The 18,239-nt window shown below is 37.8% G+C and overlaps 1 protein-coding gene across 1 annotated transcript in view; it reads right to left on the bottom strand.

Moving 5' to 3' along the window:
- Positions 1 to 583, bottom strand: part of LOC114352201 (cyclic nucleotide-gated cation channel alpha-3) — a 56,999-nt gene extending 56,416 nt beyond the window's left edge. The window contains exon 1 of the mRNA XM_028303712.1: positions 458 to 583. The gene's annotated coding sequence lies outside the window, so the exon portion shown is untranslated. The remainder of the gene's footprint in view (positions 1 to 457) is intronic.
- Between the last annotated feature and the right edge of the window lie 17,656 nt (positions 584 to 18,239).

The following is an 18,239-nucleotide window of genomic DNA, read 5'->3' as shown; positions in this document are numbered from 1 at the left end:
AGGAGGGGCGCCTTATAGCTAGCTCCCAGTCTTAACCTTATGCTGTACCTTATGTGTACATTAGTGTGTCATACCTGTCAGTGCCGTTGCAATGCAGAGGAGCGAGGTGGTTGTGTGAGTGGTGCGGCGCCGGTGTTATAGGCGCATATGACGAGATTCGCCAGCTAACTTATGTGAACATTTCTTTATAAGTAACATAGCGTCTCTCCTCGGCATACTTAACCTACCACCACCGAGGAGGGGCTCCTTATAGCTAGCTCCCAGTCTTAACCTTATGCTGTACCTTATGTGTACACTAGTGTAACCTACCTGTCAGTGCCGTTGCAATGCGGAGAAGCGAGGTGGTTGTAGAAGTGTGAGCGGCGTACTTCGCCTGCCACCAACGACGCCTTGTAGCTAGCTCACAGCGATAATTTGATTCTTACATCTAATATTTTCTCACAATAGTATGCCTCACCTGTCAGTGCCGTTGCAATGCGGAGGAGCGAGGTGGTTGTGTGAGTGGTGCGGCGCCGGTGTTGCAGGTGCATGCGGCGTGTGCGGCGTACTTCGCCAGCCGCCTAGGAGAGGCGCCTCGCCGCTAGCACCCAGCAGTTTTAATCTGGAGACAAAAGTAATAATTAAAAAATGTACAGGTGGAAAGGGCTGTGACCAAGGCTGCTATCAGAACTGACAACTGTTAGACAAGAAAAGTTACTGAGTAGCAACGAAAAAAATACGCCGATGAGTCCGATGACCAAGTGAGAGTAGAGGGAAGCTTCCTGATGCAAACAACCCACAACCACTCGTTTTCGCATTCTAAAGGGTAAATCTACGGAATTGTAAAAATTTGCATGATATAAGAGGCTTGAACTGTTCATTACACAAAAAAAATTTGGTTTTATTTTATTTTATTTATTTACTAGATGAAAACCCGGCTTCGCTCGGGTGCAATTTGACTCATATTACACAATTATAGGTGCAACATGTAGATAGATGTTTCTGTAGTCATCGGTTCTCAAAGAATATTAAATATAGATTCATATAGCTTCGTTAGTTGTGTTTAATAAATATGGTAAATAAAAACGACAAATGATTTTACACAAATTATTTTTATTTTAAATCAACATTCAAAATAAACTAAGACAAATTAACAAAACAATCAATATCAATCGTTAATATAGGTTATGTAAATAACTCTTATTAATAGTCAGAAACGGGATCAGATAAGAAAATACTATTTTCATCAATATCTGGCTCCGGAAGTCCGAAATCTGTTAGTCTCTTTCCGTGGAGTTTTAATGTTTCATCAATTTCTTGTAAAGCCAACTGTTTGGATATGTTGNTATAGATTAGGTATATACTACAGTTGACAATCGAGTTTTGTTAGTAGATACTTAAGTACACATGGTTTAATAAATAAGTGGTGTGACACGTAATTGGTTCAATTTTTTTATTATTTGTTTCTAAATTTATCTGGAAGAGCTCGCTTCATAGCGATAAGACCGCCTAGTTATATCTTGTGTGTTCCTTTTCTTTCTGTTCTGTTCTTTGGTGTGCAATAAAGAGTATTTATTATTATTATTAAATACCTAATTACTGAAACCCCTAATTAAATACTGTCACCATGTTTATAAATTTAAATAACTGTATCAAACAGTTGTAAAGTAAACAACTAAAGTTTTCTTAGTTCCCAATTTGTGTTATCATATTCACGTTCGAAACCAACTCAAATAACGTGCTAGACAAACTTCAACTCGTGTATTCATAGGCATACTCGTATCAACCTATCATTTTCAGTATATTTAATAGATGGATTCCATCCCAGCAAGCAGTGGAACATTGAGCTCGTATCCCTTGGGGCGAAGTTACGTATATAGCTCATGTAGAAACGTTAATACATTACAGTCATACCTACCTACACCTAAGTTGAAAAACAGCCTGCAATTGAATTCGCTGCTGCTGCTGTCTTTCCTGAAAACGTAATCCAGGCATTTTCAAAGCGAGAGTGAATAGGTACTTACAGGGCAGATATGTACCATCTAGACTGCGTCTTACTTAACACCAAGTACGATTGCGGTCAAATAGTTACCTGCCTTGTCTTGCATTAAAAAAAAACTCTTTTACTCATACTGATAAATCAAAGTATTTCAATTTCGTCTCGTAACAAAATAGGATGATAGACTTGTTTAGTCACTTTACGACATTACTGTAGGCAATTGTGAAAACAAATTGTGTTACATTATCTACAGTCAAAGGTTACAAATCGTTAACTAGTATCAATTACGGCTGGTCAGCACTAAATAGTTTCACAAAGTAACAAATACTGAGGCTGATTTGCACCATCTAATTTTAACTTTGACATGTCATTGATGAATGAAACAATGCGAGTTGGCGTTCCTATATTAGATATGACCATGTATGTTAACAATAGGCAGGATCTATAATAAACAATGACGGTACATTACAAGTACACAGTAGACATTGTAGCTATGCTGAAACATAGTTTCCACAAGAATTCCATGTAAAATAATTATTCTTATGTGTACATTTCCAGCTCTCACAAGACGGAAGAACACAGAACTTTACGAGTCTGAAATAACCAAGAATTCCGAAATAGCAATATGTAGGTTGTCTACTCCTGTTGTTTTAGGTTAAAGATCGTGAGTATTAATACTAAAGTTGTGGTGCTAAATTATCCTACGCCATATACTTATCCAGCATTGCTACTTAGATTGATATCTCTGTCCCTTACACCTGTTACATGACTGGTATGACGCTCTTAGGCATAAATAGGTACTAAAATAGACTGAATAAGAATCTTATATAGCAGCTTATTACAAAAATACCCGTGTCGGGGCAATAAAAGGAACAGACGGACTTATACCGTACGTACAAACACCATAATAACCATAATATCGCGGGTGTAAAAATACGCACGCGATTATCTGCGCAGTTATGTAGATATGAGATTTCTGAAGGGGGAAATTCGTTTGACGTTCAATCGACTTAGTATCACACGAACGGCTACCGGTAGAAATTGGTTTTCCCAATGCCAGCACTGGAGGCTAAAGAACCGCTTTCGGCGCTAGCTGTCGTACCGTGAAATGAGATATAAACCGTTCAAAAATGTGATCGGTTCTGTTGCGGAGTCGCTGTTCATGTTGCCATAGTAAAAATGAAAAGTGAGAAATATTTATGACGCTAAGAAACGGGTGTGTACAAACAAGAGCCGAATATCTTTCTTTTCAAATAAGAAACATAAGGTCGGCTAATCATTGTTTTCGTCGTGTTACAATGTTCAAAAAAGACGCAACTCATTCATGAATCCATGTCGTTTAATAGACAAGTATTTTTGAACCTTTATATAGCACCTTTTAGTAAAAAACTCAATTGACAAATGACAGAAAGGACAATGTTACTTTAAATATGTTTTGATTCACGAAATCGTTTACGTAAAGTCCAGAAATAGGTTGAAATGTTTTACTTTAAACTCTTTTCACTATGATACTACATACATAACCGACGGGTCGAAGCAGACCTCGAATAAATGGGCCTTTTCAAGAGTCGTTTAAGGGTTCGGACAAACCAACGCGATCACACCGCGATCAGCCAGCGTGCAGCGATGGCGACCAGACCTAAATGCATTGATCGCCATCGCTGCACGCCGGTTGATCGCGTTGGTTTGGCCGAACCTTAAGAATAACGCTTACATTCAACCGCCAGAGACACGCGCGGACCTTTCCGGCGACCGTCGAAAAGTATATAAAAAGTTATTCATTTTACATTTTAGGCCGTAATAAAGCCAGTAGATAAAAATAATTACGTATTTTGTATGTATAGGCTACAGTTTAGGACTATTCTGTGGTAACTAGGGCGTGTAAAGTGTGATTGCTAAGACCTAATAATGGAAAACCTGGTAGACCATTATGTGCCTAAATTAAGAAAATGTATCGGTGCCAGCGGAATCCATTAACTCCGAAATATTGTTGCTTACACTAAAAAGTTTTGTTTATTTCTGTCAATAACAGTGTTCTTTGTTCTGAGGACAATAGGTTACTAAAACAGTCACAAAGACTTAAGTAGTAAATACCGTACTTAAATGCCTAAAATCTACCTAAAAGCTAAAGGTCAAGGTGATGAGGAGGAAAAATCGAACAGCAAATAAGAAAAGCACCTCCTTTTTTATAGTTCTAATTCATTGGTATGTAAACAGCGTTAGGCGCTCTCGCACAAACAGCGGCAAAACTAAATTTCATTTCAAAGGTACAGGCCCGGACGCGTAAAGCTTAAATCGATGCCGTTCCGCGTAGCAGCAATTAATTCCTCTCTTTACGAGTACTGTCAGTCGGGCAAGGTTTGTGTTCAGGCGCGCACATCGGGCTTAGTGTCCAGCGGTATATCAAGCTCTGTGGAGTTCCAGCTAAACCTGTGTCAGACGAGTGAATACTTTTTTACATTTTTAAAGTGGCGTATTCTTTATTCAAAATGAAATGGTTTTTCTACTTTCAAATACGCGACGTTCTTTTTTTGAAAATCAATCTCGTGGTTTTTCTTTATTATGAAACAGTTTTCCATTTTCAAATACGTGACGTTCTTTTTTTGAAAATCAAATGTTTCTTTTTTCCTACCAATTTCGTGGCATTTTTATGCAGAAAAAATCTAATCGAACTAGAAGCAGGCCTGTTCATCTCCGCGAGTTTACATCGAAAACAAAACACGCACGATGGCCCACCTACAGGATACTATTCGACAAGGCCTCACATACGAGCGAACATTGACTCACGCACGCGTATTGTTGTGTATGAGATGGAAGAAAATAAAGAAAATGGTATACTAAATACTGTGCAGTATTTAACTGCCTAAATAATAATAAAAACACAGAATGTACTTTTTTAAGTTGCCTCAAGACACTGAGAGGTAAATAAGTAGTTAATATTACCTATTCATGATAATTCATGCTAAATCATGTACAATTTCCTCCGCCATTTTCCGCGGTTTGGCACCTCCTGTCACACCATTTTACCGAAGTCAGCCCTATAGCTTCGGCGCAGTGCCGATCACTGGCGTTTGTCAACAAAATGGTGCTTGACTCTTGAGACAGGCTAAATTACACCATATTGTTAATGACATTGAGCATACATTTTTTAAATACCTTCGCGAAGTAAAACTTCTGTACGTAGTACTTATTATTATTCTGTGCTAGAAGTGAATTTCTTTATTCTGCTAAACCTAAAGGAATAATATCAATAGATGTTTGCCTTCCCCCTACTTATACTTTATATTATTACAACTTCTCAGCTGTCGCCAGAACCGAAAACATTACCCTATATCATTATAAATACCCCCAAAGCTGCATTTTTACCCTTATTTGAAGCTTTTTACGCACGATAGCTGTTGATAGAAGGCGCAGATAATCCGACACTATCAATTTTCATCGTTGCGAGGCGGTGTTGCGGCGTCGTGATTTTACACTGACTTACCATGAACATGCCAGCTTTTCTGTGAGGTATTATTACAACCGATTGCTGTTATTTAGCACTTTGTGTCGGTTGACTTGGTAGGCATAAAAACAGTCTTTGGGTGTATGAAAACATTTTATGAACAGAGCCTGTTAAAAAGACAAAAAAGAACTTATAATGTAATATAGAGTTTTTTTAGTTATCATGCTCCACCTCCAGTCATAACATTATGTCTGTCAGCCAAGAGCACTATAAGAGATTAGAGATGTAAAACTGAATCTGAAGATCGATAAACAAAAAGTAACGATAGCAATCTGTAGTCATACAAACTAAATATTGTTTCATCCTCTGCAAAGATATCAGGCGTTACGTCCATTACAGGAACAAAAACATCAATATCTCGTGCCTCTGTGAGCCAATCTGCGGTAGTCTTTTTCACGTGCGCGGGCCCATCGTCAACACTTGTGATTAAAGCGGCCCTCAAGGAGAGAGCCCTTCCTTGCCCAAACAAGGACAGCACTCGAACCCCTCTACCCTCGCCCTAATGGAGACTTGGCACGTTTAACCGCATCACGGCGATGATTACATATTATAATGTTTTAACGCGTTCAGTCTTCGGGTGAAGTAAGGTTTGATACCTAGTTAGGTAGTTTAAAGAGCAACGATCTAGTTTCTTAGAGGTTTCCAATAAATCACACACTGAAACATTCCTTCAAATGGACTTGCAAAAGGATCTGGGGCTCAAGTATGCCTATTTATTAAATAAGATTATTAGTTTTTGTCCGGGCATTACCCAAGGATTTTGAAAAAGTTATCAAAAATTACGTAATCCTTGTACAAAATTATGATGATTTTTGTTAAGTCGTGCGTAATCATACTGTCTGAAGCACCCCTAAGCTTAGATAGGTAATACTAAAAAGCTGGCACCATAAGTATACGAGTATTTTAAATTTACTTAACGCTTGCTGTAGCCTCAAATTAGATAACTTAAAATAAGTTTTGTTTGTACATTTCCAACCAAAGGCAACTCACCTAAATATAGGCCTTCCATTTATTATTAATACTTTGGGTATCTTCAGAACAATACTTTAACTCCGTAGAATTAGGTACATCCAAAAATAAGCTCTTCGTTTCATGTTTTGTTGAAACTGAGACGGCTGCTTTAATTCTTAAGTCAATTTGAGTGATCAACGTTTCCACGGTTTACATTTTATACAATCACCGGGGAACGGTACACTGAGGTGGTTCTAATCAAAGGGAACATTGATTATTATTATTTATTTGTGGTTACAGAGTTTACACAATTTTGTGGCTGTTTACATTACGATTCGGAAAATTATAAAATAAGTATTTTAATGACAAACTGCATACTTACAATATACCACTTTCTAAATATGTACCTATTTTAAATAATGGTTCGATGAGGACTCACAATTAAATAGGTACTATTTTTTAATTGTCAATAGTTTCGATCAAATACCAAATAATGTTTTATGAAGCAAAATATATATATTTTTGTCCATTACTTCTACTCTTTTAGTAATTTTTGCAATCCACCAAATTGTGTAACCTAGCTATTTTCATTTTATACGCCCGTGCTAAAATAGGTTAAAATCCAACGTTGCCGGTCTATTTCCATTCAACCGAAAATAGCTTTCAAAATTTTTCGCTGTGCATTTGAATGTAAAATAATACATAAATACTACCATTAAAATCACTAACATTAGAATAGACAAACACGGATCTCGACGAAATATTTTTTATATGAGTTACATTATGTACTCACGACTTGACGTTTCGACTTTCGGCTCTATTTGAGTTGAAATGGAATTCGAAAGTTTAAAATCTAACATTAGAATAATTATTATTGACGGGATTGCTACCATGTACCTTATCGGAGACTCGTAAATAAGGTAGGTACATGGCAACAATCCCGTTAAATTATTATAATAATATTCTAATCTATATAAATAAAAATTAATTGCTGTTCGTTAGTCTGATTAAAACTCGAGAACGGCTGGGCCGATTGAGCTGATTTTGGTTTTAAAATGTTTGTCGTAGTCCAGGGTAGGTCTAAACGGAGAGCAAATAAGGAAAAATTGCGATGGCTTATTTATTGCCTTTAAGGCGGAACAGAGTTCGCGAGGTCAGCTAGTAATACATAAATTCCGAAATTAGCCATGCATTGACTTGTAACAGCGAATGCACACATGTCGTTAATCAAAGCCACATTTGGTTTGCTAAACGATTAAATAGGATTTCTTGTTCAATTACCCTCGCAGCTTCTAAATGCGGCGAATTGCCGTACGCACTCAAATCAGCCAAATGGATTAGTTGTGCTTAGTTTCATCGTGAGTTAATGAAATTAATTGTTCAGAAGTGCAGGGCTTGCGCTGAAGTTGGTATAACTTGTTAGTATATTAAGGTTGATTCAACCAAAGGATTCCCATAGCCAAGTAACAGAACACCGCGTTTAATTTAGTAGGTAATGCCTCGTCCTTCCGATGAAGGAAGTCAGACATAACAACAAAGTTCAATACATTTTTCTCTGTCAAAAAATGGAAAGGCGCAAACCCTGCACTTACCTACTGAAAAAATATATAATATAATATAATCATATGCTTCTATTCTGAGCTGCTATAAAACAGTACTGTTTTAAAATGGCATCATGATAGCAGCTTAATTAAAATAGAAGCAAATGAGGTTTGAGTTACGATACTTAGAACTCCAGTTGATAGGACTACACTCGGGATTCCTCGTAAGATATATCAACAGATTGACAGAATGGGGTTATCCGCACGAGATCTCAAGATTGATCTAGTCCAAAGGATAAGGCCAAAGAGGCAAGCTACTCACATTAATTTTCGTGGAACTGATAGATGAAGGGACAAACTTGTTTTTGAGTGGGCACCGCTTTTCACACATTCATCATTCAGGCAACGCGACGTCCTTGTACGGACCAATGAAAAAACAAATGTATCTAACTAAATTCTTTTGGCAACGGTTTGGTTCATTAAAACAATTGGTAAGACTCGGAGAGTACCTACTAGAATATAAATAATAAAAGTTTTGGCATTATAAAAACTAACAACCGCATCGTCATAACACATGGCTTATTCAGTGGGCTCTCTTTGTGCCCTTATTACGCACTATTAAGTGTGTAAAGATATGGGAACTAATGCATAGTTCAGAAAATAGAAAGGTAATAATAGGAATGAGTGACGCATTTTCCTCCTACAAACCTAGTATTCCAAAAAAATATTGCAACCCCTATTATGTGCAATGCAATACATCCTACCTTTCGTTTCTGACACATATTATGTTCAGAATACTGCGTGTATTGAAAACTATCGTAATGCATTAAAACTTTGTACTCGGAAAGGGTATTACGTTACCGTTTAAATATCAATTTTTACTGAACACCGTACATTTTAAATGTATACAACCTACCTAGAAGAGCTTTAATTAACATTTACGAGAATTTCATTCGGTTATTTTACATGAGTCTTCATTAGTGACGAAGAGAAAATACATTCGACAACGTTTATCTCTTTCAATGTTTATTTTAACGGAGATAAAATTAATGAATACTCGTATGTTATTATTAAATGTTGATATATTACAAAATATCCAAAGCAATCATCTTGCTTGTACAAATTATTAACCAGAATTATTAATTAAAACCAACGCGCTCACTCACTCTAATTAAACCTACGTTTTCAAATGTCAATGAAATTATGGTGCTGTTAAATCAATCTTATCTGTGGTTGGCTGACGAATTACATGCCAGCTGGTCATAGCAGGTCTCATTGATAGAACAGATTTGTAATTTTATGTATGGGATAGGTTACAACAATACGTGAGAACGTTACGGGATGGTAATAAGATGTATATTTGTTGCAATTCACGAAGGCGAGTGAGATTTACGAGTACATGACTATGTGGTGGCTCGCTACTGTTCGTTTTTCAAAAGTTTTGATAGACATTACACTATCGTTATGTGCATGTATACCCACACACAAGTAAAGTTCACTCGCCTTCGTGAGTTGCAAGAACTATATTCGTAACTCCAACTTGACAGAGTCTATCTAATCTTGACGTTCAAATATGCCCATCGTGCTATGGAGAAACGAATCCGAAATGAGAAAATCCGTAAACGAGCTAAAGTCGCTGACATAACCCGACAGATTAGCAAGCTAAAGTGACAATGGGCAAGGCACACGCAGAACTGACGGCCGATGAGGCAGCAAGGTTCCCTAATTTTTAAGTGACCCCTTTGACAACAAAATTCATGTCATGTGCATAGGGGTCATTTAAAAATTAGGGATTGATGGTGAAAACGGGCATAAGTACCGGCAAGCGCAGCATAGGACGTTCACCTAAGAAGGCCTATGTTCATCAGCGGAGGTCCTTTGTCTGAAATGATGATGATGAATGTGCAGAAATGTGCAGGTTCTCCAGAACCATGAGGAGAAGCTGGTGTCTCTGGTAAGCGGCCGGGTTAGAGACAGTCATTTGTTTTAAAACCCACGCATTAGGCGTCAGAAGCTCACGTCACTCTCCGGACCGTGTGCTCTCCGGGACCGCGTGGAGAGGTCGAGCTCGCTGGCGGCGGTGCACGCGGTCCGGTCTTTTCCTTGCTTCTATGTGACGTCACAGCCATGGTGTCATGAACCTTCTAGATATTTTATGTAAGAAGAACAACTGACCTCGCTTTGTGTGCTCTCCGGGACCGCGTGGAGAGGTCGAGCTCGCTGGCGGCGGTGCACGCGGTGCCGGCCTGCAGCGAGCCGCGGGAGCCGCCCAGCCGCCGCGAGCCCAGCCGGCACGTCATCATTTCTGAAACAAAACACATCAGTTTACTTTAATATACTGTGTTTACTTTCTGTACTGTGAACGTTACTCTCGTGCATAAGTAGATCGTTTTATCCACGAAGACGCGCCCCACCAATTTTTGGTCGAGGGAAGCGCGGGGTGCGGGGAGTTTGATCCGAGCAATCCGAGCGTCATTATTGTAGTGTGCGTGTGCTCAATGATAATTTAACATGTACCGATTTTTAAAATAGACATAATAACAGATGACATCAAATACTCCGTCCACTTGTGCTAGCCAACCTACATATTTTGGAAAGAATACTTATAGTAGGTAAGTAAGTAACTTTAAATGGCAAAATTGGCCCCTATTTTTAATACAGCGCAAAACCTAATGAAGACTGGGCTTATAAACAAATTAAGTTAACTGACTGGCTGGCTACTGCAGCAATCTGATGAAACATACAGAAACGTCAAATTTGTCGCCCTCCCAGCGTCGGAAGCAAATGTTTTTCAGAAATAACAGCGCAGAAATAGCGCAATAACATTTTTCGCTCCAGTTTTTACGACTGGCAGATAAAACATCTTATTTCCAGCCTGTAATTTAAATTTAATAAAAATAAAAAAGTGAAACACAATTTTCTTTCAACAAAATAATGCAGATTATTTTCAAAAGCATTTTACAAGTAAGTATTTAGACACAAAGAAAAAAGTAGCTGATCATGTGTGTATTCCCAACTTCATAAAGTTGTTAAATTAATGAAAAGGAAATTCTTTCGCCATATTTGCACCCATATGTTGGATACTCGATCACTCAGAAAGGCGAGATAAAAATTTAGGGCCGCGATAAACACACCACACGTTACGTAACAAAGGGAAGTCTGTGATAAGCCCCCGTCTCCCTTATAAACTGTCAAAGGGCCAATCACGGCACAAAGGGCACGCAATAAAGACAATAAGCGTGAGCCACTGCGAATGAATAAGGGCACAAATCGAATGAGCCTATTGTTGTGCCGTTTTCCTCTTTGTGAATCAACCGCAATGCTGCAACTAGCTGTAGAAAATTCATAGGCGAAGGTTCCATTCCAGGAATCGAATAAACAATTTGCTTATTCGTCTATCACTCATATTAGTTGGCACGCATGAGTAACATAAATGGAAACAACTGATTACCAATAGATGCTGTAAGATTATATTAACGGCGTGAGTATTAACTACCACTATTTTTATAACAATCTGTGCCCAGGGCTTCGTACACGCGTGAAAATCCCTTAGCACATAAGGCTATGAAAAATAGTTTACCCCCTCAGACCTACTGAATACACACAAAATTTCACAAAAATCGGTCCATCGGTTTCGGAGGAATATTTTTACAAGCACTGTAACACGAAAATTTTATTAGAAAGATATCCATTGATATAAAAAACCTCATGAGGAAGCTTCCAATGCGGCCAGTAATTTGTACTGACATGAAAAAAGTATCAATTGATTTAAATCTAAACTGTAACAAAGTGGCCATTCTAGTAAAAGTTATAAGTGTAAGCTCCAAGACCCCGACTCACTAGATAAACTGAATAGTTTATGTAAGGAAATGAAATAAGGAAAATCTTTGGTGAGCTGCAGTCCCTCCATATTTATGGCCACAACGACAATGTAGACTTACAAAAGCCTTTCTATTCTATCTATTTTATAAAGCGAAGTCAGAATATTCCAAAATTTTCGATGCATTTACACTTTAATATTGTTTAAATAGTCTTATAAACAATATAAAAATGTAAAAACATCAAAAACCGCAGTTATTTTGGCCAAAAACATATTTAAATTTGACAGTTGACAATCCAAATCCGTATAATTTGGATTAGGATTGAATATAGATATCCAGCCTAAATGAGCTAAAAATAGAAAATCATACTTCTTCTTTTTATGTGGGTTTTCGTATAAAGTTCACAACTTTATTCTTAGACTAAGAACATTATTATACTTGAGAACTTCTATAATATAGCACCCTGCAAAGAATGAAATCATAATATTATCACTATTAACCGCTTGAGTCCCAGACGGCATTAATTAATGTCATAACAATGATTATCTATTGTGTCTAGATTCGCGGATCTTGAAGGATTAAGTTAATTAATTATAGCAAGATCAATACAGAATGAACCAAGTAGAAAGTAATGAAACAAAGTGCTATTCCAATTACCCACTTGAGAATCAATGACCAAACCCTCCACGACAAAACATCCACGTTTTTCTACGTTACCAATTTAATGAAGGAGTTTACGACGCCATCATCTCCTTCAAAACTGTCAAAGGACCAATCAGAGACAAAAGACGAACAATAAAACCGAGCCGTCGCTTGCGCCAAATGAAACGAATAAAGGCATAAATCAAATGGGCCCATTGTTGCGACGCCTTTTTAAACTGGCCTTAATTTTATCCGTTGTCACCCCGGCTGCCAACACACGTATTATAATGTCGTTTTGACCCAGCTTGATTCATATGCATAGAATACATAGAATAGCTAATAAGATTAAACAATTGTTATGAAGTCTTATGGTATAAACGTTTTTGAGAATTTCACAAAAAAAGGAATTCAAAAAACCTTCATCAATAACTGTGTTATTCAATTCATCGTTTATTGTTTCTAGAATAATCGGGCCGCTTGAATCTAGGTACATGATTATCTGACATATTCTGTTAGAGCTAAGCTAGTCTAACATCAGTATCATTAAAGCTGACACTAGATTAGCGATCTCATTTGTAAAAAGTTAAAAACATCCAACATAAAAGATAACATAATAAATGAAACACACAGTCGCAAAGAAAACAATATTGAATACAGTCTGCAAAAATAAAAACAAAAACCAAACAAAATTCAGACAAAGTCCCAGTTCAATGCATCTTCAAAATGAATTACTACACAAATTGTTGATTGTGGCGGCGATTCCGGCAAGTTTCCCAAATTGCAGCACTAAACTACTCGGACTCCGGGCGGGGTGAAATAAATGAAAAATACAATGCAACTCGCTGCACCGGGGGAATCTAAATGCGGTATCAATTTGATGAATTAGATTTGCTCTATCTTTAGATGCGCTGTTATGATGAGAGTAAATTAGGAAGATAGTTATGTAGTGCATTACACTTTTTGCATTCAAAACTCATCTTAAGATTAGATTAAAGTGGCATTAATAATCTTGAAGGTAGTTTATAGGTACTTGACCATTGTTTTAGAATAGATACAGAAAATTGCGGACTGAAATAAATGAAAAATACAATGCAACTAGTTCGCTGCGCCGGGAGAATCTAAATGCGGTATCAATGTGATGAATTAGATTTTCTCTATCTTTAGACGTGCTGTTATAACGCGAGTATACTTTTAAGAATGTTTTGTATTTTAAGGCTTGCATTTAAAAGTTTAAAAACTTAAACCCGAGATTATATCGATATTATTCTTAAGAGTAATTGACAGACACGAGAGCACTGTTTCAGAATGGATAAAAGCAAAATTAAAGTTTTATGAACAAAAATACTTGGGCTATCATTCGAAATTGTATTATCTACTGTATTAAAAAATAATTCGATTGAAGCACAGAGTTCATTTAAAAATAGCAGTGATACAAAATTGGATTGCGCTAATATTTTTCATGCTAACGCGCACCTGCATCCAGTTAATTATTATAAAAGGATAACACAATATCCATGGACGGTCTAAAATAAAAGTAAATAGGTAGCCAAGCTGTGCACATGTGTGCGTACATGTTTCAGTGTACGTACACATTACGGTCACTGTTACTTTTTATTATTCTACGCAAGGCCCTGCTTAATCGTGGCGTGGCCGCGTGCCCGAGATACCCGTGACGTCACAACGACGTAGTATGTTAATAAGGCGGTAGGGCGGCGAGAACAGTTGGCACAGTTAGGCCACGTGGACAGAGACCTTGGTTTATACTTCCTTACTTTGGAAAGTTAAATCCTATGTGCTCCGAGTTTCTTTTTAAATTTCTACGACGTCTTTTCGAGTCTTTCGTAGTGTCTTGTCAGCCAGTTCATCTTCACGATTTTTTTTCTATTTTTCTACATTGTGCGTAACTTTACTACTTATAATATAGACTTCAGCCTGTTCTGAGGCTTGCCTATTTCTCCATTCTTTTATCCGAAATATGTATGACCAGTTAGCAGGGCATTATTCGATTCTGACAGAACAGATCGAAAGTAAGTAGTTGTAAAAGATACCATTTTGCAACAAAAGAGTAATCTAATAAGCTTTCTACGCTATACTGAGCTTCCCGTTCTCTCCCAACTATGACGTCAGTACGTGGATTGTTTCATTCGCAGAATCGCGGCGGTTTTGGTAAATTTTAATGACATGTTGCGTCGCAGTGCGGAAAGCCCGGACTTGTTACCATACGGCCTGCTTATCATACGTTATGACTGTTTATTTACATACACCACGCCGTATTAGAACTGGAGGGGATTGCGTAATGCTGTTCAGTGTTCATCTCCATATATCAAGCAGTTTATGTAACTATTTTACTCGTAGTTTTGGAGCACGTGGGATAAGTTTACGATGCCCTATATCTTACGAAATCACGTGGCTGGATAGGCTTTGGGTCTTAGGTCCGTATTCTGAAACAAGGCTCGAAACTAGATTCGAGACTGGTTGACTGAATTTCAATTTGATCAGTCATATCTATTCCAATCTATTTCATACAGTACATAGGCTATTATTCTGTGTTCATACTTAAGAGTCGTTTTGCAATTGCATGTAGGTATGTTTATAAACACACCAGTGATATCAAAGGAGCAGCTGTTATAAACAGCCACCATCAAAATGTGCAATAAAATCTCTCATAAAAATACATATGTAAGTAAAATATAGAAGCATGTAACCCAAAAACAAAGCTGCAAACATAACAATTGTTACACTTAACAATCGCCTAAAACCACAACTCTTGCCAATGCCAAGTAAAAACGAACAAGTCTGTCGAATATTCGAAGTGCCCATTGTACGTCCACTTCCCTTGTACCGTTCGCACATTCGAATGCACTCAGCACTCATTAAAACTGCAGACGCTAATTGATAAACCGGCTCACGTACCCGGTTAAACATCAAGCAATTATCGTCTTTATAAGTATTATTATACAGCCATTGATTGCCTCCTTCCTCCTCGAACGTGCGGATCCATTTCAATTTCCCCATCGATTTTGGTCTACATTGGTCTTATGTTTGTGATTAACATTAAGATTTATTTAGTGTAAAAAGTCAGCGGTGGTCACCATTTTATCAGTAAGAAAAGAGGCCTTGGGGTGGGTTGTACCATCTTACTTTAACTTTAACAAACGTCAAGGGTCTGTCAAACTCCATATAGAAGGCACCGGTTGTTGTGGTCGCGATTGGGGTGGGGTGGTGCAATTCAACCTAAGTGTTTTACTTGGCGTGCCGTCGTCTGCACCTATACCTACGTATAATGTTATTTAGAGGCTATGTAATAACAGTATTGTGAGAACTGCTGCCGACAAACTGTGTCACAGTTTGGCAGAAAATATTAATGTTTACTGTGTGTATTTATATGGAAAATAAATAGAAAAAAAAAAAAATTAACAGGCTTTTTAAATACCAGCGCAAATGAAATCATTGTCAGTCGTACGTGTTGCGCGGTTTGTGGTGATTAATTGAACTTTACAGGGCATGAAACTATACGGAAATAGCTATATGGTAGAAGAAACTGTAGAGTTAGATTTCATGGGCTGTTGTTCGTTTAATAATCAGGTTAATTACAGAATGTATGTACTTTCTCGTTTCAGCCGTATGACGTCCACTGCTCGACAAAGGCCTGCCCCTAGGATTTCCGCAACTACCGGTCCTGCGTCACCCGCATCCAGGCAACTCCCGCGACCTTCACCGTGTGCTTACAGATTATACAGCGCCTCTAGTGGCTTCTTTCAAGAACTAAAATCTTCATAGATGTTTATGACGGACTCGCTAGAGAGCACACCTAACGTAAACTCATGGTAAGCACACAGATCTTCGGTCCACCTAGTGGGGGCCTGACACACACTACGTCTTCCAGCCCGTGGTCGCCATTCGAGCACTTTTCTGCCCTATCTACTTACCTACTTTGTACTGATGCAAAAAATGAAGTCTGTGTGGTAATATATTTACCTATTCATCTGTTCTTTTCTCAACAAAAGGTGCAAATGTATCGAGTTCGCATTCTTCTACCTATAACAAAGCAGAGAATACCAAATTATCCTGAAATTAAACAAAGCCATCAGGCCGCCTGAACGAATTAAGAAACAAAATATTCCGAACTACTTCTTGGCCGCGCAAATACAAAGTTATTACGAACTTCTCTCAAAATAATCTCTGGCACAAAACTAAAAATGCGGTAAATTATTTTCGTAGCATTGTTTCGAAGTGTTGGCAATTAGATCCCAGCGCTGACGGCGTCCGAAGTTCGCCTTTGAATTTTTGCGAACTTCCACCCGCTGCCCACGCCGCGCCGCGAATAAATAACTTCGAATCGAGGCAGCACTAGTAACATAAAACGCCTACGTAAAGAAAGATCAAGTGTGAAATCATTCTAAAGACCTAAAGACACGTGTCAGTGGTGTATCTTCTACTATCGTGCACGTTCACAGATACGAGTAAGCATGTCACTTATTTTGAGAGCAATTTCATAAAATTAGTTTTTTAATATAATATCTTATTAAGCAGGTATCTAAATAGCTTATTAACTTACAAATCACTCAACATCAGATGCGATTGCGGTCATAAGGGTCAATACGTGCCTTGTTCTGCCTAAAAAAGGCAAGCTGTACCTATGTGCTATTGGCCTACGCATTTATTTATTAACAAAAAGCATGCCTAATAGCTGTGGTTCTTAGCTATATTTAAATTCCTCTTGACTGAAAAATAAATTAGCTTCTATATAATCCGAAAGGAGAAATAAATTTACCAACCAGTGGAGTTGGACAAAATGACCAAATTACCTATTCTGCGCTGGAAAATTTTCAAACGTTCATAATTTGGATATGAAAAAATGCGGACATTTTCCGCCTAGGGCGCTACCGTGTCACACGCCCGAGCGGCCGCGAGATAATACGAGCTTCCTCCTGATTGCTCGATGGTAATGTTATGGCTGACTCGAAAACAGGACGATTTGAAGTCACATGTTAGAATATTCTGGATCTGATGGGTGTATCGTCAAATATTAAGAGATTTTGCTGGATTTTTGGGAAAAAATGCGGACATTTACCACCTAGAGGGCCCAAGCGGCCGCGAGATAATACTTACGAGCTTCCTCCTCTGATTGCTGTAATGTAATGATGGTAATGTTATGGCTGACTCCAAAACACGACGATTTTGAATTCATGTGTTAGGAGAATCTGGGCTTAATAGATGTACATATCGTCAAATATTAGAGATTTTTTGGGAAATTTGTAGAATGACACTGGTTGCGTGATGTTATGTTGTGACTGGCTCAAAAACAAGATCATTTTGCAAGCACCATTTAGAACTGATTTCCCAAATTAATAACGTGTAGTCAAATCTTTGGAATATCTTCCAGAAATTTTCCCATAATCATGGGACACTACGAACGCTGCAGTATTATGAGTCTGACTTAAAAACAAGATTATTTTGAAGTAACAAATGCCTACTCTGAACGGAGTTCCACAATGAATAAATGGGACTTTCTCTACTAATCGGTGTGTCATCGATTGTTCGAGAAATTTCTAGAAGGTCATAGATAGGGCAAATCAAACGTCTCAGAATTATTATTAAACTTCGTACTAAAAGGAATTGATGTGATAGACATAATAATATACTTACGCGTAGGCGTAAGAGTGTTTTGGTATCATATTCCTTTTTTCCAATGAAAGACATGGTGTCTAAATATACACGTGAGACACACGTTTATTTGTATTATGATTAATAAATAGGTAGCTAAGACGTTTTCCCTGTGAGATAAAAGAGAGATTCCA

The sequence above is a fragment of the Ostrinia furnacalis genome, unplaced genomic scaffold (genome assembly GCF_004193835.3).
Source record: "Ostrinia furnacalis isolate ACB-3 unplaced genomic scaffold, ASM419383v2 OfSCF1268, whole genome shotgun sequence".
Taxonomy (NCBI): Eukaryota; Metazoa; Arthropoda; class Insecta; order Lepidoptera; family Crambidae; genus Ostrinia; species Ostrinia furnacalis.
Note: the sequence above shows the minus strand (reverse complement) of the source record. Positions and strands in the feature narration are given on the sequence as shown.